This window comes from Anomaloglossus baeobatrachus, chromosome 5, assembly GCF_048569485.1.
Source record: "Anomaloglossus baeobatrachus isolate aAnoBae1 chromosome 5, aAnoBae1.hap1, whole genome shotgun sequence".
In the NCBI taxonomy this organism is placed as follows: domain Eukaryota; kingdom Metazoa; phylum Chordata; class Amphibia; order Anura; family Aromobatidae; genus Anomaloglossus; species Anomaloglossus baeobatrachus.
The window spans coordinates 313,681,880-313,707,623 of NC_134357.1; the positions used below are offsets into that span (position 1 = coordinate 313,681,880).

Genomic DNA, 25,744 nt, shown 5'->3' on the forward strand with positions numbered 1-25,744 from the left:
TGTTTCTATCTTTATACATCATTGGTATTTTGGTATCTCAAACTTTATCTAGTTTTACTGTGCTTGAGATAAAATACACATATGCGCAGTGATAATTGGCTATTATAGCATTTAAGAGCATTGGTAAAAATCTTATGTATTCCCATTTTCTGAGGTAATAACATACTACTGACTAGTGCGTATTGCCTTTCTTTTCCTTATTTAAGGATAAGTGTTATTATGGTTACCAATTGTTTGGTGACCAATTTTTTCTACAATGACCTTTTGACTACTGTGCACCTTTATTCTTGGTGGTGGGTTTCATGCGACTTGCGGGTCAAAGGGACAGCTTAGGGAAAGCCGACGAGGAGCGGGGGGTACCCAATACCTTAAGGTGCACCTCCGCTGGTAGGTAGCTAAAAGGGAGGGAGAGACCAATCCAGGATATATCCCTTAGGTTAATAGGCTATCAATTTACCCTCAGACAATTCCGGAGCCATGCTACCTAGGGCTTACTTACTAACTTTGATATTACAATAGCCCCTTCCCTCACTAGCTGGTTTGAACACCTCTTGTCCTCCCACGCACCTCACGTGACTAATTAAGGACCTTCTTTATATTTAAGAGTTATTATGCTCTTTTTTTCGAGCATTTTTAATATATTACTTTAATAAATATTGTTATTAGGAGTATTTTCTTTCTTTGGTTTTTCTCTATACGTATATTCCTGGTATATATCATTTGGTTTGGGCGTCACGACAACCATAAACTTTATTCACCAGCCATAATTAACTGACACCCACCAGGGCCACGGAGTCGGGCCCCGCCACCACTGACGACCCCCGGACTAGTCCGGCCCGGCACCGGGTGTCCCATAGCCCTGGGGTGGGTGAGTCAGTACAAGCGACAGTCTCACCTCTCTGCTGTGCCTTTGGGGTTTTCAGGACCAACTATCTCTGCCAGCAGCACCCTGCTTTTGGTGGGCTCCCACTGAGATGATAATGTATTAGATGTGACCTGCAGTCACATGTAACTCAACAGATAATACAGTGATACTTTTGTGAGTACAGATAGTAGTGATTACTTCTCTGGATCACACTGCTGCTGGTTCTGCATGTGCTGCTGTTTTGTAGTGATGTGTCGGTCGCGAACGATTCGACACAAAGATCCGGCTCCCTGCTGTGAACGACAGGAGCCGGATTACTAGTGTGAGCCAATAAAATCTCAAACCGGCTCTTTTCGCAGTCAAAACCCCACCCACCCGCGGCTAAACTCCGCCTACTCAGCAATCTAATTGGCCGCTTGTAAGTAGGCATGGTTTAGCCGCGGGTGGGAGGGGCTTTGGCGGCGTTACTATAATCTTAAATATGTGTTCACCTGGGGTGAACACATTTAATAAGGAGCCGAGAATGAGCTGAAAGATCCGGCTCTTTTTGGTGAGCGGAGCCATGGGAACCGGATCACCAAAAAGAGCCGGACTGCCCATCACTACTGTTTTGGGCTGGTGGGAGGAGTAAGGTAGAATCAGTTAGAGATGAGAGCAGACCGTATCTATCTATTGCTGATAATGACAGACTGCTCCAAACCACAGATCTTCAGCATTTTTGCAGTTTTCCACTAGATTAACTGTAAATCACAAGTTGATCACCTATCATGTGAACATCCTCACCTTGCACCTCAAATATCATAGATCTGAAACTTTGTGATGCCACAATTGGCGATTTTCTGTGTGGGCAATTTTCCATATGGGCAATTTTCTGTGTGGGCAATTTTCAGTGTGGGCAATTTTCTGTGTGGGCAATTTTCCGTGTGGGCAATTTTCTGTGTGGGCAATTTTCTGTGTGAGCAATTTTCCGTGTGGGCAATTTTCAATGTGGGCAATTTTCTGTGTGGGCAAATTTCAATGTGGGCAATTTTCTGTGTGGGCAATTTTCTGTGTGGGCAATTTTCTGTGTGGGCAATTTTCTGTGTAGGCAATTTTCAATGTGGGCAATTTTCTGTGTAGCCAATTTTCTGTGTGGGCAATTTTCTGTGTGGGCAATTTTCTGTGTGGGCAATTTTCCTGTGGGCATTTTTCCTGTGGGCAATTTTCCTGTGGGCATTTTTCAGGGAACCGTGAGTAATGAGAACCAGTTATACAGCAACCCCACGTGTGACCTACCTTTCTTTCAGCGCCTAACTCTATCACTTATCTCCTGGGGCCCTTGCCTTACTTGCGGAGGGCCCAACATCCAGGCTGCCATCACATCAGCCCCAGTGGAGAGACTGTGCAGCGATGGTTCCATCACCATAACCGCAACCAGCAAGTGGTGTCACGACATAAACTTTATTAACTATTCCCCTGTATATATGTAACGAGGCAAGCAGCTCTGACTGTTTTGTGATTAAAATGGACATGGAGACTGACATTACACAGGATGGTGCTGCCACCTTGTGGACAAGTGCTGAAACTGCTCGAGGGGTGGATGCTGTAAAATCTAATCCCCTCCCTCAGGCACTTGTTGTACAGGAAGTAAAAGTGTGGGAAAAGGACACTGAGCTACTTTAGCTGGACCTGAACAGACCTGCCTCGGACTGCCCTCATCGCTGAAGTGTGAGGGGTTGCCAGAACTGCTGCAGACGTGATACTGGACTCAATGGACCTCCGGACCGTCTCCTTCCTCCATACCAAGAGACTGTAAGCTAGTCCTCTGGTGAGAGGGCTGAAGATCTTCCATCTCTCTCCCTTGGAGTCGCCGCTGTTTACCCGGAGACCAGGCCTGCTATGTGGGAACCCTCCCTCCTTGTGTTTTGGACTGGTAATATAACCCATAAGGCAAGTCAGGGACAGAATTCTTGTTTATCATTGCTGGTTTTTTTTGTGTTCTGTGCCGTGTGTCCGAAGTTAGAGACCCGGATAGCAAACTCTGGTTATGTGTGCTGCTAAGCCAGCTGTGTGTGTCATTGAGATGTTTACCAGTAAAGAAATGTACCCTTGCATAAAATCTGAGCATGGGGATTTTGTTGGCACAGATTATGGGAACTCAGCCGCGGTCTTACCCGCGACCACTTCATCTGGCGTAGTCGGCAGGATCTGTGACCAGCAAAATCCCCTCCCGGTGGTAGCTTATAGTCAGACAGCTCCTCCGGCGTCTATTGTAAATCAAGTGAGAAAGTTTAATGGACGGAATTAACCTGTACCTGAATGGGCGGAACAACTTAGGATAGTATAATGCTGACCCTAAGACCTTAGTGGAAATGGCTATGTTGACATTAGAGGGGGAGGCATGGACACAGTCAGACTGGAGACGGTTAGGGGCCAGCGTACATTAGATGACTTGGTGCGGGTGCTAGAGAACACCTATGGGCCGACCAGATACCTGGGAACACTGCGCTACATGTTCTTCCAGCGTACACAGCTCGAGTGGGAGGACATTTCCCGATATGCGAACGCCCTCCAAGTACTGCTGGAACAAGCCTGCAAAAATGGAGAAAATCTAGCTGGTACATCCTCCCGCGACCTGGTGCTGAGGGACCAATTCGTAATAGGACTGAGAGATCCGTATCTCAACCGCTCATTGCAGGACTTACTCCGGATAAATCCAGTCCTTACATTTGCTGAGGTTAAACAAGAAGCCATAGAACGTTCTAGGGGACCTGTTACGGGAACAGAGAATTATACCGCTACTTGCAGATCCATGTACAGTACAAATACTCCGAACAGTGACACGGAGGAACTGAAGCAGATGGTGGCGGATTTACAGAAGCAGGTGCTGCAGCTCACACTAGACCGACAGGCAGATAGGCAAGTCAGACGGCAACCTAGCCGGCCTATGGGAAAGTGCTGGACATGTGGTGATCCCCGTCACAGAGCAAACCGTTGCTCCCAGAACTCCTTCCAACCCGACCCGCAGCCGTTCCATCGAATGGACTCTCAAACACCCCAGCAAGTGGAGTTTCACTCGAAACAGCGGGTGGAGCCCCAGGCCTATTCACTAGAACTGCCAAGCCGTGCCTCTCAACAGCAGCCACTTTTAAACTAGACACCCCGGCTGAGGAGGCTCACTCGAACGGGAAGGCCAAAGAGAAAAGGAGCCAACAAAGGAGCAAGCTTGCATCAAACAGCCCTACACTGAAAGTAATGCTAGAGGGAGTTGCCGTACAAGGACTAATGGATACTGGATCCCAGGTGTCCACCATCTCAGATCAGTTTTACGAGAAATATCTACAACCACGGGCTGCCTATGACCCGAATACCGTCATCAAGATCAAAGCGGCCAATAATCTACCCATTCCAGTAACAGGAGTAGCTTGGAGGAACACCGAAATGTGTGGACAGGACCTCGGGAAGAGGGGGATAATCGTGGTCAAAGAAGGCTTCGGTTCGGAAACGCCCATGATTATTGGGATGAACATCCTGAAAGACTTGGACCTGGTATTGTTTACCAAGCGGGGACCCAAGTACTGGCAGGAAGTTACCACACACGGGGCCACCCGCCGAGCATTCCGAAGAGTGGTTCGGGCCTGCAGCCTACAGCAAATGGCAGAGGAACAATGGCCCATAGCCACTATCACCGTGCCTCGCCACACTAGGATCACCTTACTAGCTGAAAAGGAGACAATTATCTCGCTACCCCTTAGCACCACAAGACCGCTTGAAGGCGTGGAGGTACTGATTGAGCCGCGAAGCCCGAGGGAGGGAAAACTGAACCCATTAGTCGCTCGCACTCTGGATGTCGTGAGGAGGGGAAGGATCCCTGTCTGTCTGAGCAATACGGCTAGTGTAGGCGTCGACCTAGAAGTGGGGACACAGCTCGACAGAGTCTACGCCCTACCGACAGAGGTGAATTCCAGGGGCCTCCTCCAGTTTGCCCCATCGACAGAGGGAGACTGGACAGTGACTGTCTCCGCCATGGCCACCGCCACAGATGACACTGAAGCTGGAAAGGAGCAACTAGAGAAGTGTCAGCTGGATACATCCCAATACTCTAAACAGGAAGTGTCCCAGGTGGAAAAACTACTGCAGGAACACCAGGCATCCTTTGCCCGGCATGACACCGACTTTGGATGCACCACCAGTATCCAACACGAGATCCCTACAGCTAACGCTTCTTCTATCCGCGAGAGATACCGGCAGATACCCCCCCAGCAATACCAAGAAGTGAAAAACCTTCTGAACTCCATGCTCCATACCGGAGTGGTACGAGAGAGCCAGAGCCCCTGGGCTGCACCGGTGGTAACAGTTAAAAAGAAAGATGGATCCCTGATGTTCTGTGTGGACTACCGCCGCCTGAATGCTTGCACCATCCGGAATCATACCCTTTGCTGAGGATCGAAGAATCCATGACGGCTCTGAAGAAAGCCAAGTACTTTTCCTCCCTGGATCTGGCCAGCGGCTATTGGCAGGTACCCATGAGCGAAAAGTACAGAGAAAAGACCGCTTTCATCCTACCCATGGGTCTGTACGAGTTTGACAGGATGCCCCTCGGCCTGAACAACGCGCCGGGAACTTCCCAGATGCTGATGGAGCGCTGCTTGGGAGACTTCAATTTTGACTTCACACTCATCTACCTTGATGACATTGTGGTCTATTCAGCCACGTTCGAAGAACATCTACAGAAGCTGGGCCGCATGTTCCAGAGGCTAAGGGAACATGGCTTGAAGTTGAAACCCAGCAAGTGCCGTCTTCTACAGCAGGAGATCGATTACCTGGGCCACAGGATCTCGGCCGAAGGTGTACAACCATCGCCGGAGAAAATAGCCGCTGTACGGGACTGGCCGCAGCCCACAACTGTCAAGGAGGTCAGGGCTTTCCTGGGACTGGCAGGCTACTACTGCCGGTTTGTCAAGAACTTTGCCCGGCTTGCCGCATCACTGCACGACCTGCTTCGAGGAACCACCAACAGTCCCCGAGGACGCCTCATCAATTGGGGACCTACCCAAGAAGAGTCTTTCCAAGCTCTAAAGGGTGCCTTGACGTCATCCCCCATCCTGGCATATGCAGATTACACCCTGCCCTTTCAATTACATACTGACGCCAGCCTACAGGGTCTGGGGGCAGTACTCTCACAGGTACAAGAAGGCAAGGAACGTGTTGTAGCCTATGCCAGCAGGTCCCTACATGAAGGTGAAAAGAATCCCACCAATTACAGTTCATTCCGGCTGGAGCTGTTGGCCTTGATGTGGGCAATGACTGAGAAATTTGCCGGATATCTGACGGGGACAGAAGTACTAGTCCTGATGGATAACAACCCTTTGGCCCACTTAAAAAATGCAAATCTTGGGGCTATGGAACAGTGATGGATGGCTCGGCTCTCCAAGTTTAACTACAGGATTAAATATAGAGCTGGGGATGAAAATCAGAATGCGGACAGCCTGTCCAGAAGGACATCCCCCTCGCCCACTAAGGACCGGGATGAAGAGCTGGAAGAAAACGAGATGCCTGACTTTGCAAGACTAGCCCGGCAGATGATGGATTGCCGCCAGTATGCTGTGGATGAGGCTGGCACTCCAGTAGGATCCCCACTCCAGAGGAATGGTGCAGAATCCAGGACCGGAATGCTGAATGTGCCCTACTCAAACAATGGGTGAAGCAGCAGCAGAAGCCATCTTCTGACACGCGGTCACGACTGTCCACCAGTACCCTGACCCTGCTCAGCCAATGGGATCATCTGATTCTGAGAGAAGGAGTGCTATACCGCAGGATCTTCCTTTCCCACATGCTGGAGGAGTGCCTACAGGTTGTAGTGCCGGCCCAAATGGCCCGTGAGATGGTGGGAGAAGCACACAAGAGGAATGGCCACTTTGGGATAGACAAGACCTTCCGGTGGATCCAACAGTCCATCTACTGTCTGGGACTCCGCAAGCTGGTTGAAGATGTCTGCCAAGCCTGTCGCACCTGTGAGCTTTACAAGTCCGCTGAGCAGCGTGCAAACAGTTGAGACATCCCGGCCCCTTGAGCTTTTGATGGTGGACTACCTGTCGATTGGGATGGCGAGTGGTGGCTACCAATACTGTCTGGTTATGGTAGACCATTTCACAAAATTCGCAGTTGCTGTTGCTACCAAAGATCAGACTGCCGAGTCAGCTGCGCAGGCCATCTGTCGACAGTTCATCCAGGTCTATGGGTGTCCGGAGAGGTTGCATTCTGATCAGGGGGCTTGTTTTGAAGGTCAAATTATCGAGGAGCTGCATCGGATGTATGGGATCCAGAAGTCCAGAACCACCCCTTACCACCCACAGGGGAAGGGTGCGTGTGAGCGCATTAACCGGACTCTACTCCAGTTGATCCGCACCTTAGCCGATGACAAGACAGACCAATGGCCCCAATTCCTCCCAGATCTAGTGTGGGCCTACAACAATCAAGTCCACTCTGTGACGGGCTTTACCCCACACCCCCTCTTCTTTGGCTGCCCAGGAAAAGGGGTCCATGACCTAAACCTGACCAGTCCTGAAAAAGATACCGGTGGTACCTATCCATCCAGGCTACACACTCACCGTCAGAAGATGGAAACTGTATACCGACTGGTAGGCCAACAAATACGGGGCCAGAGACATGCTGACCCACTCCCCGTACAGGAAGAACCCTTAGAAGTAGGACAGCTTGTCCTGCTTCGTATTAAGAAGCCTCAAGGAAAACTCCGAGCTAAGTGGGAAACTGAAGTCTATCGGGTAGTTGAGCGCCCCTACCACGATGGTCATGTGTACATAGTCCGGGGTGAAGATAGCGGCAACTCTCGCACCTTGCATCGGAATATGTTGCGCCCCTGCCGATCCCAGCCTGACCCCCTGACCACAGTACCCGGTGAGGATGACACTGCTGACATGACTGACACCATTGATATTACTCAGCATAGTGACCTTGTTGACTCCAGGACTGATTACCCGCCTGCTCAGACTGGCTCTCCCTCTAGGGAACTGACGGAGGTAGAGAGTGTAACCGGTGATAGAGTAGAGGGAAACCAACCTCAGCGGCGTACTACCCGCACCACTGCCGGGGTTCCTCCTGGACAGTCTTATAGGGACCAGTATGTATGGTCCACTCTCAGCCTCCCCCTGCCACAGCCTCAGTCCTCGCTGCCTTGGAACCTGTGAATGTTGACAGGGACTGCCAACCTTTCAGTGGGGGGATATGTAACGAGGCGAGCAGCTCTGACTGTTTTGTGATTAAAATGGACATGGAGACTGACATTATACAGGATGGTGCTGCCACCTTGTGGACAAGTACTGAAACTGCTCGAGGGGTGGACGCTGTAAAATCTAATCCCTTCCCTCAGGCACTTGTTGTACTGGAAGTAAAAGTGCGGGAAAAGGACACTGAGCTACTTTAGCTGGACCTGAACAGACCTGCCTCGGACTGCCCTCATCGCTGAAGTTTGAGGGGTTGCCAGAACTGCTGCAGACGTGATACTGGACTCAAGGGACCTCCGGACCGTCTCCTTCCTCCATATCAAGAGACTGTAAGCTAGTCCTCTGGTGAGAGGGCTGAAGATCTTCCATCTCTCTCCCTTGGAGTCGCCGCTGTTTACCCGGAGACCAGGCCTGCTACGTGGGAGCCCTCCCTCCTTGTGTTTTGGACTGGTAATATAACCCATAGGGCAAGTCAGGGACAGAATTCTTGCTTATCATTGCTGTTTTTTTTTGTGTTCTGTGCCGTGTGTCCGAAGTTAGAGACCCGGATAGCAAACTCTGGTTATGTGTGCTGCTAAGCCAGCTGCGTGTGTCATTGAGATGTTTACCAGTAAAGAAATGTACCCTTGCATAAAATCTGAGCGTGGGGATTTTGTTGGCACAGATTATGGGAACTCAGCCGCGGTCTTACCCGCGGCCACTTCATCTAAACCCATTTAAAAAGCGCCCCCAGGGTCACAGAATCGGGCAACGGCCACCCAGTGACACATCCCTGTAGTACACTGCCTGGGACCGAGTACCCCATAGCCCTGGGCGGCACACTAGATTCAGTGATGTGAACCCAGATGTAATGCTCCAGCATATTAGGTGCTGAGAGAGTTAAATGGCTTTTAACAGGGCCAGGATTTTGTGAACAGCTAAAGAGATGGGTGGGACGGGTTATATCTCCACCTCAGGGTGTGGTCCAGCAGGTAAAAGCAAGTCCTCCGGAAACAGTCAGTGTTCTGTGTTTGGAGGAAACAATTCCTCCACCTGATACGTTGATTGAACAGAGTGGAACCCCAAACCTTTGCAGGTGGAACCCACAGTGATATGGACTGTGTTCATGTACTTTTTTATTTTCTTTTATTCTGGTAAGGCTGTTTTAGTTTGGTTTTGTTCGTGCTGGTTTATGACATTAATAAACCAGCTGAAATTTAACTGAAAAGCATTTCTGTCTCTATCTCGAACTGCAGTTCATTGAGTGGATCTACCACACTATAAAAATTTTGCACAATGAAAGTTATTCATTATTTTATTTTTCTCCTCCCAATCTCCCTTTCCCCTTTAATTTATCAGTTATACAAGTGCTGTACACTTCATGTGAACATTACATTTATACTGTCATTTCTCCGGAATTAACACACCTATGAACTTTTTGTATAATGATAAAAAACAAAATTAAAGCAAAACAACAAATATATTAGAAACGTGTATATAATAAAAATCATGTATAGTGATGGGCGGACTCGGGATCGACATGTCCAACCAGTTTTTAAAAAAACCTGGTTTGGGCCCAGAATTGTTCCCCGATATCTGGCTGAACGCTGGTCCTCATATAAGTCTATGTGGACCAAAATCCGGTGCTTTAAAATGGTGGTAGAAGAGATAGGGGGATTGGAGCAGGCGCGTTATACTTACAGAGTCTTCTATTAGCTGTAAATCTCCTTCCGGGGCCGGGGCAGGGTTGTAGCCCGCCGGTATCGACAGCGGGAATCCGGTCTGGAGGCCGTGCACGACAGGGTACCTGGACCCTAGAGCAAGGACAGCTCACGCACCTTACTAATTAACCAGCCGGTGACAAGATTTCAGGTCTTCTCCCACAGGAGGCCCAGATAGAGCGAGACGGAAGCCCAACGAGTGGGATAGGGCTCCGCAATTGCCTGCTAAGATCCCACGGGTCAGTTCTCACGAACCACAGCTCCCAACACACAGTATCACCGGGAGTGGACTTCCCCATTTCAAGCGGAGTAGTCAAAATCAAGGACACAAACACTAAGTGCAGGAGGAAGGGACCCCTGTTTGCTGTACCAGGGTGTGGGATCCGAACACACCCGCCGGAGGTCACTGGTCACTGGCAATTTGGTTTACCATCTGGACTCTGTGTGAATTTATTCAGGAACTGTGAGTACACCAAAACCATCCAGTCCAACCCTGCAGATTGTGCTCCACAGCCCCATCCCACCTGCATTGGGGCCCCGGGACAACACCTCCCCTACCCGTGAAGGGGATAACATCCAGCTGCCCCACTCCATTGGTCCCGGGCATCACCTCCAACGGCAGCGGCGGTGTTACCAACAATCACCGCACACCACGGTGGCGTCACTGACAAAACCTTCCCCATATAATAAACCCCCTTTTCACTTGCAGGCGACGGACGGGTGCTCAGGCCCTGGTCCGGCTTCCCCTCGAGATACCGCCATGACCCCGGATCCGAGCGTCTCGAGCAGCCCCCCTGCGATGGTCCGTCCCCTGCCGGCAACATATACTGTACACATGCGCAAGATTATATGTGAAGAAGTAATTTTAACAAAAGGGCAAGTATACAAGAATGATGGGCTTTTTGTGGCTTAACTACACTTCTTTTTTACAGATTAATTATCTTCAAGGAAGTCCCCCTCCTGGGACAACAATGAGACCTTCCTGTATATTCAATGTAACTAAACAAATAGGAGACTATGAGACCAGTCTAGTTTTCATAGGAAAAAAATCTCTCTTTGAACAGTAAGGTAAGGGTAAAATGTGTCTGTCCTAAAAGAACTCAATTGGAAAACAAACAATGGAGTTCAGATCTTAATTTGGTTTGGCAAATTCTCCTATTTCCCTCTCCACACCCTAGAATCATCAAAGACTTGTACGTGGATGGAGACGACTTTCCAAATGTTTCCTTCCAGGCTGATGTTACTTCCAGCAAGTGGATGTATACAAAGAGGGGACAGTGACATCTGCCTTTCCTGCAATCTTCTCTCTGTGTGATTCATTAGGAAACTCGCAGGCTACACCGGAGCGGAGGCGGCACAGAAGACAAGTCGCGCACTCACTTCAGCTTCACTAAACCACATACAAAACCATTCATGGACTGAAAAGCAAGAAACACTGAGCCTCAAGGTAAGGACTACTGCATACAAATTTGGGGTATGTATTTCTCTAGAACACAAAAGGAATGTGCAATTTTCACATAAGCGAGCTTTCTCATTTATATATATTTGATTATTTAGAAGTGGATTTTTATTTGGAGGTAGCAGTTCCTTTAGACGCTCCTCTATTTTTTGGGACCCTGACAGGCCCTAATTATGTCACTAAAGTCGCTGGGGTTTCTCGGTGACCGCTTGATCGATAATGCCATCCTTTCTAATGTGAAATGGTATCTTCTGTAGTTAATTGTCGATTGGGTCTATAGTGATGGGGTATCGGATAGCTTATCTCAGCCTGGAAGGATACACTCACAGCTCCATTTTTAACTTTATTTTTTTTTCATGCCTTTTTTGACCATGGATCTCATTGGCACTTCTGGACTGAATTTCTAGGGGTTATATAACAGAAGAGTGGTCGACAAGGTTTATTACCTTTAGACATTAACATAGCAAAAAAAGAGCAACAGTATTTACCTGCCCAGGACCCAGAATCTAATGCACTAACAGGATGCAGCAAAATCCCTTAATAAAGAGGGAGGCAACACAGGTGCAAACACTGAGGAAACAACCAATTCATGGAGATGTTGCCTCTATCTTTATGAAGGGGGTTTGCTGCATCCTGTTACGTCATTATTTTCTGTGATTTGGGCAGGTAAATATTGTTGTCCTGGTTTTGCAATGTTAATTTTTTAATTTATTGGGGAATTTTAATTCTTTTTTTGTGCCTTTGCTTTTAATTTTCTTACCTTTAGTACTATATTCATCTCTCAAACATGATTACAAGCCATATCCAACCCACTCTTCCTGTAGTGAAACCCTCAGCTCCCCATTATTAGCATAAAGACAGCCAAAACTTCCCCACTGAATGCACACTGAGACCTTGTGCCACCTTCGCTTATAAGTAGGATACTTACATCTAGGGATTCCCACCTTACCCACATTCAGTATTCTCTCATCAATCACACTCACCACTGTTGCATCCCACATTAATGACTGACAGATTTCTTTGTATAAGTTTGCATACAGAATTAGCTGTCAATCACTGATAGGACCTCCCACTACACAAAAAAATCCTAGAAAAAGCAGGGGTTGAAATGAAGAAAACACAAGTTTTTATACTGAATCTTTTCTTCCAAAACTATATATCAATATACTCAGCTTCCCCTACTCTATAACATGATGCCTGCAGATTGGACTGCATTTTCATGGTGATAGGTTCACTTTTACTCCTTCACGACCTTTGACATAAGTTTACATCCTGGTTGAATATGGGTTCACGACCTATGATGTAAACTTACATTATGTCGATTGCACAGGCATTGGAAGTGCCTGCCTGCCATGATACCTGCATTATCACCTACGGGAGCTTGGACTAAGGGATAGCTGAGCTCTGGCTGTCACAGTCAGACACAGTGCCCACACCGCCATTGACTGATTAACTCCCTAAATGGCATGATCAATAGCAGTCACAGCAATTAGGGGGCTGGGAGAAGGTATGCACTCCCTCTCCCACCCAATATTGGGACCCCTACGATGTGATCACAGGGCCTGATCGTTGCTATGGTAACCCGAGGTCAAAAGACGATCTCCAAAATACCTGGCTATTGTGGCCTGTTAGACCATGCCAGTAGCATGGTCTAATAGGTGTTCTGTCAGCGCTTGTGCATTGCAATGGAATATTCCAGTGATCAGACTAATAAAACTAAAGTCCCATATAAGGACTAAGTAAAAAAGTGAAAACAATTACAAAAATATTTAAGAAAAATAAAAAAAGAATGAAAAATATATTGTACTAATATATATATATATATATATATATATATATATATATATATATATATATATATGTGTATATATATATATATATATATATATATATATATATATATATATATATATATATATATATATATAATTATGTAAAAACAAAAATAAACAAAGTACACATATTTGGTATCACTGCATCCAGAACATCCTAATCTATAAAGTGTCACACTCAAAAAACCCCTTCAGTGAACACTGTAAAAAAAATGTAGCAAAACTGTGTTTTCATTTTCTAGCTGTCATAAAAGTAGAATAAAACACAATAAAAAAAGTTGTATGAAAATGGTATTGCTGAAACCATCATCTTGTCATGCAAAAAACAAGCCATGTTACAGCTCTGTCAGTGAAAAAATGAAGTAGAATATAGCCAAATCCTGAGTAAACCAACTAAAGTTAGTTATTTAATATAACTTTGGTATTACATATTCGTACTAACCTAAAGAATAAAGCTGTCATCACTTTTACGACACAGTGAATGGTGTAAATAACAACCAAAACATTTTCTCAATTGCTGTTTCTTGATTCTGCCTCACAAAAAGAATAGAAAGCGATCAAAAAATATTATGTGGCCAAATTGGTACCAATAAAAACTCAACTCATCATGAAAAAACAAATCCTCACATGACTGTCAGAAAAATAAAAAAACTATAGTATTCAAAATTCGGTGATTGCAAAAATCTTTATTTTGTAAAAACAAAAACCCAATGTTTTTTGTCTGATAGTAACCAAACCTAAAAAACACATTACATATCTAGTATACCTGTAATTGTACTGACCTGAGGAATAATCACTTCTACCGCAAGGTGAAAGGTGTAAAAAATAAATAAAGCCAATTTTCCAACTGCTGTTGATTTGTTTATTCTGCCTCCAAAAGAGTGCAGTAGGGCGCTGCTTATATTTATCCTGCACTCTACGCTTAGCGCTTACATTGTGTAAAGCTCAAGAAAAAGTGATTCTCTGTAATGAGGCAGATGTAGACACTTTGAACTCCTGCTTGACTTGTGGTACGGCAATGTCCATCTTTTATGCGTATTTTTAGGTATACACAAAAGCGCTGTCAACAACAGTTTTGTGCACCTTTGAAAAGAAGAACACTGCTCAACAGAGGCCAAACGGAGTCTCGAGTAATTCTGCTGCCTCATTATAGTGAATGGATCCATAGGGCATTTCACCTGAATCATGTATTTTGGAGATGTACATGGAAACCGTAATGTAGGTGCTCAGCATAGCACACAGGATAAATGTTAACTGACCCAAAATGTTCTGTAACTAAAATTGTCACCCATAGCATTCAACTCAACCCAAAAAAAACAAGTCACCGCCAAGGTCTGTCATTTTTTCATGGAAATATAGGGGGTTTCCATGTTACTGGCATTGTCGTAGGGAAGAGAGCTTGCTTAATTTATGGGCTGTGTGTTTACAGAAGCACAAGCTGGGCATAATGTATGGGACTACAATGTACTGGGTATTACAAGGACTTATTTGCAATTTTTCATTCTGCAACATTCATTGCGTTTGACTCTATGACTCTTTTCCAAAGACAAAACTTGTAGATCAATACTCAGATAGGTAAAATTTCCAAAATATGGTCACATGAGGGGGTTTCTGTGGGTCTAGCACTTACAGGCTCTGCAAATGGAGTCCACAAACTATTGTAAGAAAATCTGTGCTCCGAAAGTCAAATAGCGTTCCTGAGCCCTGCCGCATGGGAAAAGAGTACTGTACAGTCACATGCGGTATAATGCTGTTCAGGAAACATTGTGTTATTCATTATGAGGCCTTTTTTTTACCTATTCTAGTTGTAAAAACTGGAAATCTGAGACTAAAACAACATTATAGTGGGAAAAATGTAATTTTTTTTAATCTTCACCGCCCAATAGTATAAGATGTTGTGACACACCTGTGGGTTCAAGGTGCTCAGCACACATCTATATAAATTCCTAAAGAGGGCTACCTTCCAAAATGGAGTCACTTGAGGGGGTTTTCCATTATTTAGGCACATGAGGGGCTCTGCAAATGTGATATAGCATCCACTAACGATTTCAGCTAATTTTGCTATCCAAAATTGAAATAGTGCTCCTTTCCTTCAGTGTATCCAAACAGTAGGTTTCCACCACATATGGGGTAATAATGCACTCAGAAGAAATTGCACAACAAATGTGATTGTTCATTTTCTCCAGTTTCCCTTGCGAACATGAAAAAATTAGGGCGAAAGCAATATTTTTGTGGGACAAAGGAACATTTAGTTTTTGTCCTTCCTGATTGCTTTAATTACTCTGAAGCACCTAAAGGGTTAAAAAAACTTTTTAGATGTGGTTTTGAGCACTTTGAGGGGTGCAGTTTTCAAAATGGTTTCACTTTGGGCATTTGTTTTCACCTTGGCCCCTCAAAGTCACTTCAAATGTGATATGGCCCCTAAAAAATTGTTTTTGTAAATTTTGTTGGAAAAATTAGAAATTGCTGATGAACTTTTAACTCTTCTAACTTTTAACTTCCTATCCCCAAAAAATATATTTAAAAAATGATGATCATGTAAAGTAGACATGTGTAAAATGTTATTTATTAATTATTTTGTGTGATATAACTATCTGGTTTAAGAGCACAAAAGTTTAAAAATTGCGACATTTTTGATTTTTTTTTGTGATATTTTCATAAATAAATTTTAGCGACCAAAATTTACCACTGTTATGAAGTACAATATGTCACGAAAAAAATAATTTCAGAATCACTGGGATCTGTTGAAGTGTTCCAGAGAGCATCATAAAGTGACACTGGTCAGAATTGTAAAAGTGGCCTGGGCAGGAAGGTGAAAACAGGCTGGGTGGTGAAGGGGTTAATGTCATTTATAAGGCCAGAGAATATCAATTGAAAGTTAAGAATTAATAATATATCAGACTGTTCTACATTTACATAGATGGCTTCCGGAACATACGTGAAGAGGATCTGATTCACCAGACAGAGGGGAAAAGATTCTGTTTTTTTTTGTCCTTTTTCTGTTCCTTTTTCCTTCTGTATGGAATACGTTAGCACTAGTGATGAGCGAGTACTAAAAAGCTCGGGTGCTCGAAGCTCGGGCCGAGCATCCCAAGATACTCGTGTACTCGGGCCGAGCAACGAGCCCAATGTTATCCTATGGGAGACCCGAGTATTTTTGTGAAATGACCCCCCGGCAGCATGGAGAAACCCTAAAAATGTCACAAAAGTCTCAGAAGAGTGCTCAAATGACATGGCAACAGCATGGGGAAGACCCCTTGAAGCATTTATCACTCAAAAGTCACAGCTGTGAACAATTTTGTCCGCGTTTCACGCCATTTTTACGGACTCACCAGAAAACCTTCCAAAATGACCCCAAAATGATTTTTCATGGCAGAAATGTTAAGGGCACATACCCAATAGTGAGATAGAGCTGCTGTATGTTACTTTTTGAGATTAATACATGAAAGATTTTACGTGAAAACATTGTGTGGCACTCCGATGTCCCTGAGAAGAGACGTACATAAAGGCCTCTGAGTCTAATGTGCCCATTTTGAGGAACTGAGTCTTTGTAGTATTTTCCTTTGCCAGGGCAGTCCAAAATTGTGAGGTTCACCAATGCCCCTGCATACAGACGTGCATGATGGCCTGTAAACCTGAAGTGCCCATTGTAAGGAAGTGGGTCTATTGTAGTATAGCCCTTAGGCAGGGCAGCCAAAAATTGGGAGGCTCCACGTTGTCCCTGGATAGAGACGTGCATGAGGGCCTGTAAACCTGAAGTGCCCATTGGAAGGAAGTGGGTCTATTGTAGTATAGCCCTTTGGCAGGGCAGCCAAAAATTGGGAGGCTCCACGTTGTCCCTGGATAGAGACGTGCATGAGGGCCTGGAAACCTGAAGTGCCCATTGTAAGGAAGTGGGTCTATTGTAGTATAGCCCTTTGGCAGGGCAGCCAAAAATTGGGAGGCTCCACGTTGTCCCTGGATAGAGACGTGCATGAGGGCCTGGAAACCTGAAGTGCCCATTGTAAGGAAGTGGGTCTATTGTAGTATAGCCCTTAGGCAGGGCAGCCAAAAATTGGGAGGCTCCACGTTGTCCCTGGATAGAGACGTGCATGAGGGCCTGTAAACCTGAAGTGCCCATTGGAAGGAAGTGGGTCTATTGTAGTATAGCCCTTTGGCAGGGCAGCCAAAAATTGGGAGGCTCCACGTTGTCCCTGGATAGAGACGTGCATGAGGGCCTGTAAACCTGAAGTGCCCATTGTAAGGAAGTGGGTCTATTGTAGTATAGCCCTTAGGCAGGGCAGCCAAAAATTGGGAGGCTCCACATTGTCCCTGGATAGAGACGTGCATGAGGGCCTGTAAACCTGAAGTGCCCATTGGAAGGAAGTGGGTCTATTGTAGTATAGCCCTTTGGCAGGGCAGCCAAAAATTGGGAGGCTCCACGTTGTCCCTGGATAGAGACGTGCATGAGGGCCTGGAAACCTGAAGTGCCCATTGTAAGGAAGTGGGTCTATTGTACTATAGCCCTTTGGCAGGGCAGCCAAAAATTGGGAGGCTCCACGTTGTCCCTGGATAGAGACGTGCATGAGGGCCTGGAAACCTGAAGTGCCCATTGTAAGGAAGTGGGTCTATTGTAGTATAGCCCTTTGGCAGGGCAGCCAAAAATTGGGAGGCTCCACGTTGTCCCTGGATAGAGACCTGTTAGGTTCTTAGTGCCTCCGTGCTTGCATTTAAAAACCGCACGTGTGTGCCTGTTGGTGGCAGCTTTCCGCTGCACTTGTGTGCATTTTGCAAAAACTTGGATATAACGCACAAGTCTAGTGAATACACATCAGCACAGCATTGCAAAATGCGCAAGGGCGTTGTCAACGAACAAGGAAGTGGACGTGATGGTGGTGCAGGCAGAGACCGAGGTCGTGTGCAAGCTCTAATTTCGCCACAACAAAGGGCCACATCTACTCGCTTGCACGTCCTGTCCCAAATTCTTGGGGACCGCAGCAGTACACCGCTCTTGAACCAAGACCAGTGTCAACAGGTTGTTAGTTGGATAGCGGATAATGCTTCCAGTCAGATTGGCACCACCACAAACACTCTGTCTTCCACACGGTCAAGTGTCAGTAGCCGTGATACTGCACCGCACATTTTGGAACCTGATCCTCCTTCCTACCACCAGGCCGAGTACACGTCCACGGACATTACTGATCCCACACTTGGACACTCGGAAGAGCTGTTCGTTCACGTTTCCATTCACACATTCTGGCCTCTCGCCAGCTCCTGTTGAAGTGGGTCATGAGGAGATCGTATGTACAGATGCCCAAATATTTCAGCAGCCATTTTCTCACGAAGTTGGCAACGTGTCTCAACAAGGGGTGGACGATGATGAGACACAATTGTCAGAAAGTCAGGAGGAGCAGGGTGCGGAAGACGAAGACGACGTGGTGGCTGATCCAGTAACTGACCCAACCTGGCAGGAGGATATGCAGAGCGAGGACAGCAGTGCACAGGGGGAGGGAGGCGTAGCATCCCAACAGGCAGTAAGAAGCAGGGTGGTGGCCCCAGGCAGACGTCAGGCAACTGTTCCCCGGAACAACACGACACAAGGTGCCTGTACAAATGTTAGGTCTTCCCGAGTCTGGCAGTTTTTTAAGTTGGCTCCAGATGATTCTAAAAAGGCCATTTGCAACACCTGCCGTGCCAGCATCAGCAGGGGTACCAAAACTAGCAGCCTGACCACCACCAGAATGATCAGGCACATGTCAGCCAAGCACCCGACTTTGTGGGATGTACAACAGAGTCGAGGAGCAGTGCTTGCTGATGTCACTGCTACATCTTCGCTTGTTGTGCATGCGAGCCAATCCCCTGTCCATGCTGCCCGCGAACAAGCCTCCTCCGGCCCTGCACCTCTGCGTTGCCCACGCAGAAATAACACCATCATCAAGCACGTCCTTGTCCCAGCGCAGCGTTCAGTTATCCATTCAGCAAACCTTTGAACGCAGGCGCAAATACACTGACAACGCCCCACATGCCACACTTCTAAATGCTAACATTTCGCGACTGCTTGCGCTGGAAATGTTGCCTTTTAGGCTGGTTGAGACAGAAGCATTCCGCGACCTGATGGTGGCAGCTGTCCCACGTTACTCGGTCCCCAGCCGCCACTATTTCTCCCGGTGTGCCGTCCCCGCATTGCATAACCACGTGTCACAAAACATCACACGTGCCCTGAACAACGCTGTTTCACCCAAAGTCCACCTAACCACAGGCACGTGGACAAGTGCATGTGGGCAAGGCCGCTACATCTCGTTGACGTCACACTGGGTTAATATTGTGGAAGCTGGGACCCAGTCTGAGCGAGGGACGTAACACGTCCTTCCCACACCAAGGTTTGCAGGCCCTACCTCAGTCAGTGTTTCACCCACACTCTACAGCTCCGGAGTGTCATGCTCCTCAGCCTCCTCCTCCTCCTGCGCATCCTCATCCACTTTACCCTCCACACCAGTCCCAAGCTGGAATTGTCGCGGGCGGAGGAGGGGACGCTGCGCTCTCCCACTGCTCGGGTCTGGCTGCCGCTGCTCTACGGCTGCTGCTGCTCGGTGGCTCGAGCGATGGCCGGATCCCGGAGGCTCGAGCGGCGCTCCTCGCCCGTGAGTGAAAAGGGGTGGTTTGGGTTTTGGGGATATTATCCGTGACGCCACCCACGGTTGTGGTGATTGTGTGGACACCACCGCTGCTCTGGACGGGTATCCCGGGAGCCTGTGACAGGGAGCAGCTTTGTTGTTATTTCTCCCCTCCGTGGGTAGGGGGGTTGGTTGTCCCGGGGCCCGGTGATGGGGTAGAGATGGATGACAGGCGGGTAGCGGGGCCTGATGAGGTGCAGGGTCGCAGGGGCAGCGCTGTGCCGCACGGCACGGAGGTACTCACTCAGCCCAATGATGATGACACAGTTCATGGTAAAACAAGTGGCTGGATGGACGGGTCCCTCGGACGGCTGCGGTTGTTCCTCCCTGCAGGTTAGTGATGACTGTCTCTCCCTGCACCTAAGTTCAGTGTTGGTAGTGATGGTTTCCCACCGGTAACCCGCTCCCCGACCTGGATATGGGCCGGAGGAGACCCTTTTGCCCACAGGCGCTGGCCCTGGGAGACGGTTGCCCTTGGCGGTGGCGGTGTCTCCCCTTCACGGTTGGACGGTTGCCTTCTATCGTGACTTGGCTGTTTGGAAACCCTGAGGTCCCCTTCACTAACGGATTTGGCAAATTCACGGCGACACCAAGCCTTGCCGGGATCCGAAAGGCCCCTGCCAATGGTGCTGTCTTCTCTTTGTATACCGGTCCGGTACGGCCGGGTCACCACCCGTCCACGGTCCTTACGGCAGACTCCAATCGGCCTCCACTGCAGACGGTCACCACATCCTGCCAACCTTGCTGTCCTGTCCGGGCCACACACCCGGACCAACTTCAGGCTCTTTGCTGTCACTTTTCTCCTCTCTACTACTTTCCTCCTTCCACTTCCTTAGCTTAACTCTCACTGCCTGTGTTTTCCCTCCTCCTTGGTGAGTGGAGACCAACCGCCTGGCTCCACCCCCTGGTATGGACAACAGCCCCTGGGGAAGGCAACAAGGATTTTGTGTTTTGACTATGATATGCCTGCAGGGAGTGTGGGGTGTGTAAGTGTTGTGCTCTGTGGCCCCTGGCTTGTCCAGGGCGACACAGAAGCACTGCAGCACTGCCTCGGTGAAGCGGCAACAGGCTGTGCTGAAGCTAATCTTCATAGGTGACAAACCCCACAATGCAGAAGAGGTGTGTACAGCTCTGAAACAGCAGGCAGATCACTGGCTCACACCTCTGAACCTAAAGCCAGGAAAGGTTGTGTGTGACAATGGCCGGAACCTGGTGGCGGCTTTGAGGCGAGGCCAGCTGACACATGTTCCATGCGTGGCCCATGTGCTCAACCTCGTGGTTCAGCGGTTTCTAAAGTCATACCCAGAGCTGTCTGATCTGCTGGTAAAAGTTCGCCGCCTGTCTGTACATTTTCGAAAGTCACCTACTGCTTCAGCCGGCCTTGCCGGCTTTCAGCGCCTTTTGCATCTTCCGGCTCACAGACTGGTGTGTGATGTCCCCACGCATTGGAATTCAACTCTGCACATGTTGGTCAGGATATGTGAGCAGAAGAGGGCAGTTGTTGAGTACCTGCATCACCTAAGCCGTAGGGAAATGGGTCAAACTCCACACATAACACCTGAGGAGTGGAGATGGATGTCCGACCTATGTACCATCCGCCAAAACTTTGAGGACTCCACCAAGATGGTGAGCGGCGATGACGACATTATTAGCGTCACCATACCGCTTCTCTGCCTTCTAAAATGGTCTCTGCTCAAAAAACAACCATGATGCATTTCAGGCGGAGCGCGATGAGTTTGAGCAAGAAACAGTAGTGGGTGTGGGTGATAACACACAGCCCAGCCTCGTCTCATCACAACGTGCAGTGGAGGACTATGACGAGGAGGAGGATGAAGACATGGAGCAACTCTCTGGCCAAATTGAGGATATGACATGCAGTCATATCCTCGGTTCAGCGTGGCTGGCCAGAGGACAGGGTAGATGAGGAGGAGGAGGAGGAGGAGGAGGAGGAGGACAGCATGTTCAGTCATCGTGTTGGTCAGGATACTGAAGTGATGGCTGTTAAGAGTCTGGCACACATGGCTGACTTTATGGTAAGCTGCCTGTCTCGTGACCCTCGCGTTAAGAACATCTTTGCCGACAATCATTACTGGTTGGTAACACTGTTACACCCACGCTACAAGGAGAACTTTATGTCTCTTATTCCCGAGGCGAAGAGGTCAGGCAAAATGCAGCAGTTCCAGAAGGCCATAGTCACGGAAGTAGGCAAAGCATTCCCCTCACAAAACGCTAGCGGCATAGGTCAGGAATCAGTGGACAACTAAGGCGTACAGCCGAGAGGGGCACAAGTCCAATACGCCAGAGGTAGGGGAACAGTCTTTAAGATGTGGGACAGTTTTCTCAGGCCCTCACATACCACAGCCCCTGAGGTGCGGGGTAGTGCCACAAAAAATCCTAAGTTTGCCCAGATGCTCAAGGAGTACCTTGCAGATCAAACAACTGTACTCCGACATTCCTCTGTGCCTTACAATTAATGGGTATCCAAGCTGGACACGTGGCATGAATTGGCTCTCTACGCCTTCGAAGTCCTGGCATGCCCTGCCGCTAGCGTTTTGTCAGAGCGTGTTTTTAGTGCCGCAGGTGGAATCATTACAGATAAACGCACCTGCCTGTCAACTGTAAATGTTGACAGGCTGACTCTGATCAAGATGAACAAGGGTTGGATTGGGCCAGACTTCACCACACCACCAGCAAATGAGAGCGGAATTTAAAGTTTGCCATGTACCTACACTCACCCATGGGTACACACTTCTGGACTTTGGCTAATCGCTGGACTGCTCCTCCTTCTCCTCATGCGCCATCATGATGACCGTTACAATAGTTAGGCCGTTGTTTCAGGTATACCCCCAGTGGTAAATTTTTTCGACCATTCTTTCAGAATGGACATTACAACGACAGGCGACCCGCTCCTTTGCAATGGGAACAATGTTTTGAGGCCCTTATGCACATCTCTATCCAGGGACAAGGTGGAGCCTGACGCTGCCACCGACTGCAACACACACGTGCGGTTTTTAAATGCAAGCACGGACGCAATAAGAACCTAACAGGTTTTTAGGAGCGACAATTACTAAGAAGTCTGACACTATCAGCCACTGCTGACTGATGTGTATTATACACTAGACTTGTGCGTTATATAATAGTTTGTGCAAAACGTGCACCTGTACGCTGCCACCGACAGACACACACGTGCTGTTTTTAAATGCAAGCACGGACGCAATAAGAACCTAACTGGTTTTTAGGAGCGACAAATACTGAGAAGTCTGACACTATCAGCCACTGCTGACTGACGTGTATTATACACTAGACTTGTGCGTTATATAATAGTTTGTGCAAAACGTGCACCTGTACGCTGCCACCGACAGACACACACGTGCTGTTTTTAAATGCAAGCACGGACGCAATAAGAACCTAACTGGTTTTTAGGAGCGACAATTACTGAGAAGTCTGACACTATCAGCCACTGCTGACTGACGTGTATTATACACTAGACTTGTGCGTTATATAATAGTTTGTGCAAAACGTGCACCTGTACGCTGCCACCGACAGACACACACGTGCTGTTTTTAAATGCAAGCACGGACGCAATAAGAACCTAACTGGTTTTTAGGAGCGACAATTACTGAGAAGTCTGACACTATCAGCCACTGCTGACTGACGTGTATTATACACTAGACTTGTGCGTTATATAATAGTTTGTGCAAAACGTGCACCTGTACGCTGCCACCGACTGCCACACACGTGCTGTTTTTAAATGCAAGCACGGACGCAATAAGAACCTAACTGGTTTTTAGGAGCGACAATTACTGAGAAGTCTGACACTATCAGCCACTGCTGACTGACGTGTATTATACACTAGACTTGTGCGTTATATAATAGTTTGTGCAAAATGTGCACCTGTACGCTGCCACCGACAGACACACACGTGCTGTTTTTAAATGCAAGCACGGACGCAATAAGAACCTAACTGGTTTTTAGGAGCGACAATTACTGAGAAGTCTGACACTATCAGCCACTGCTGACTGACGTGTATTATACACTAGACTTGTGCGTTATATAATAGTTTGTGCAAAACGTGCACCTGTACGCTGCCCCCGACAGACACACACGTGCTGTTTTTAAATGCAAGCACGGACGCAATAAGAACCTAACTGGTTTTTAGGAGCGACAATTACTGAGAAGTCTGACACTATCAGCCACTGCTGACTGACGTGTATTATACACTAGACTTGTGCGTTATATAATAGTTTGTGCAAAACGTGCACCTGTACGCTGCCACCGACAGACACACACGTGCTGTTTTTAAATGCAAGCACGGACGCAATAAGAACCTAACAGGTTTTTAGGAGCGACAATTACTGAGAAGTCTGACACTATCTGGACTGTTTTAGACTGTGTACACCAGCCCCAGATAGGATGAAGGCTGGTATACGGTCACCACTAGGAATGGCTATATACCCTGCCTGCCTGCCTGCCTGTATACTGCTACAATAGTCCTGACAAGGACTCTTCTGGTCACTAGCCTGTATTCCGACCTGGCTATACCCTGCCTGTATATAGCAACAATAGTCCTGAGAAGGACTCTGCTACTGTACTCCGACCTGGCTATACCCTGCCTGCCTGTATACAACTATAATAGTCCTGAGAAGGACTTCTGGTCACACTGTTTGCAGCCCTGCTCCGGAACTAACTATAAAGGGCCGTAAAGCTTTCCCTGAATCAGCGACACTCTCCCTGCACTGACTGTCTGGATAGCTGTGAGCAGAGCACAGCGCGCCCGCCGGTATAAAGGCTCGGTCACGCTTTGCAGGCTGGCCAATCACTGCAATTCCACAACTAACAGGGCTGTGGCATTGCAGTGGTCTGCCAGCCAATCCCTGCATGAGGGCTGGCTCTCAAAAGAGCGCCAACATGCAGGGATGAAGACCACGAGTACAGCACGAGTATCGCGAGATTACTCGGTCCCCGCCGAGCAGCCCGAGTACAGCGATACTCGTGCGAGTACCGAGTAGTTACAAGCATGCTCGCTCATCACTAGTTAGCACAGCTGTATGTTATATTTCACATTCTTCCATCTAACGTATACATCATGCGCTTTTCATGACGTATATGTTAAACGAAAGCCATCAGAGCCCACTCAGTGGCATCTGTTAATTGTATACGTTCCAAATGGAATTCTTACCAATGGAAACCTTGGACTCACACAGCAAATAGCAGTGAAATGAGATTAAATTACACCCTTGCAATGCCATGAGGATGAGGCATTATTACTGGGTGGTTATTGTAGGCTCAACTTTGTAGAATAAATGAAAATTTCTGTTTTGACTGTTCAAATCTGTATCATAACAACAATTATAGACACTGCACTCTCCTTAGAATAGAGGAAAACATTTTTTTGAAGAAAAAAGAAGACGAAGTTGAATCTTTCTTATGCAAACACACTTGTACTTTTATTGATATGGTGACTAAGAAGACATGGGACGTTTCGGCCTTACTCTGCCTTTATCACGCCAAGTCACTGTAAAAAGTGCAGAAAAACAATAATGAATATTTTATATATAATACAGATACATATTTACATATTTACAGTACAATATACACAAGTAAGGTTTCTTAGAATGCAAATATATCCAATGAGATAAAGGAAAATAGAAGAACGTACAATAACGGTATAAGACAATAGTATTGAAGATCTCTCAGCAAGATATAGCATACCTGCACCGAGGAATTTTTTCACAGGAGAATTTTTCAAAGGAGAATTTTTCAAAAGAAGAAAAGAGGATGTGGGAGAAATCCACCAATAGGGTCTTTTTAGTAGTAAAAATCACTGGAGGTAAGTTCTGTGAATAAATTATATGTCCATAAGCTTACTTAGTATACATTCTATGTGTAGAACGGGGGTGTATCTGTATCATGGTCAGATAAAAGTCATTAGAATAACCACTGACTGTATTCCTGATTGCCAGCATAAGAGCTCATAATCTCAAAGTGTCTGTTCACAGCTGGGTCTATTGA

General features: G+C 47.2%; 1 protein-coding gene across 1 annotated transcript in view; it reads left to right on the forward strand.

Annotated features, from left to right (window-relative positions):
* Positions 1-11,079: 11,079 nt before the first annotated feature.
* Positions 11,080-25,744, forward strand: part of TMEM100 (transmembrane protein 100) — a 124,617-nt gene continuing 109,952 nt past the window's right edge. Inside the window, exon 1 of the mRNA XM_075349717.1 lies at positions 11,080-11,235. The gene's annotated coding sequence lies outside the window, so the exon portion shown is untranslated. The remainder of the gene's footprint in view (positions 11,236-25,744) is intronic.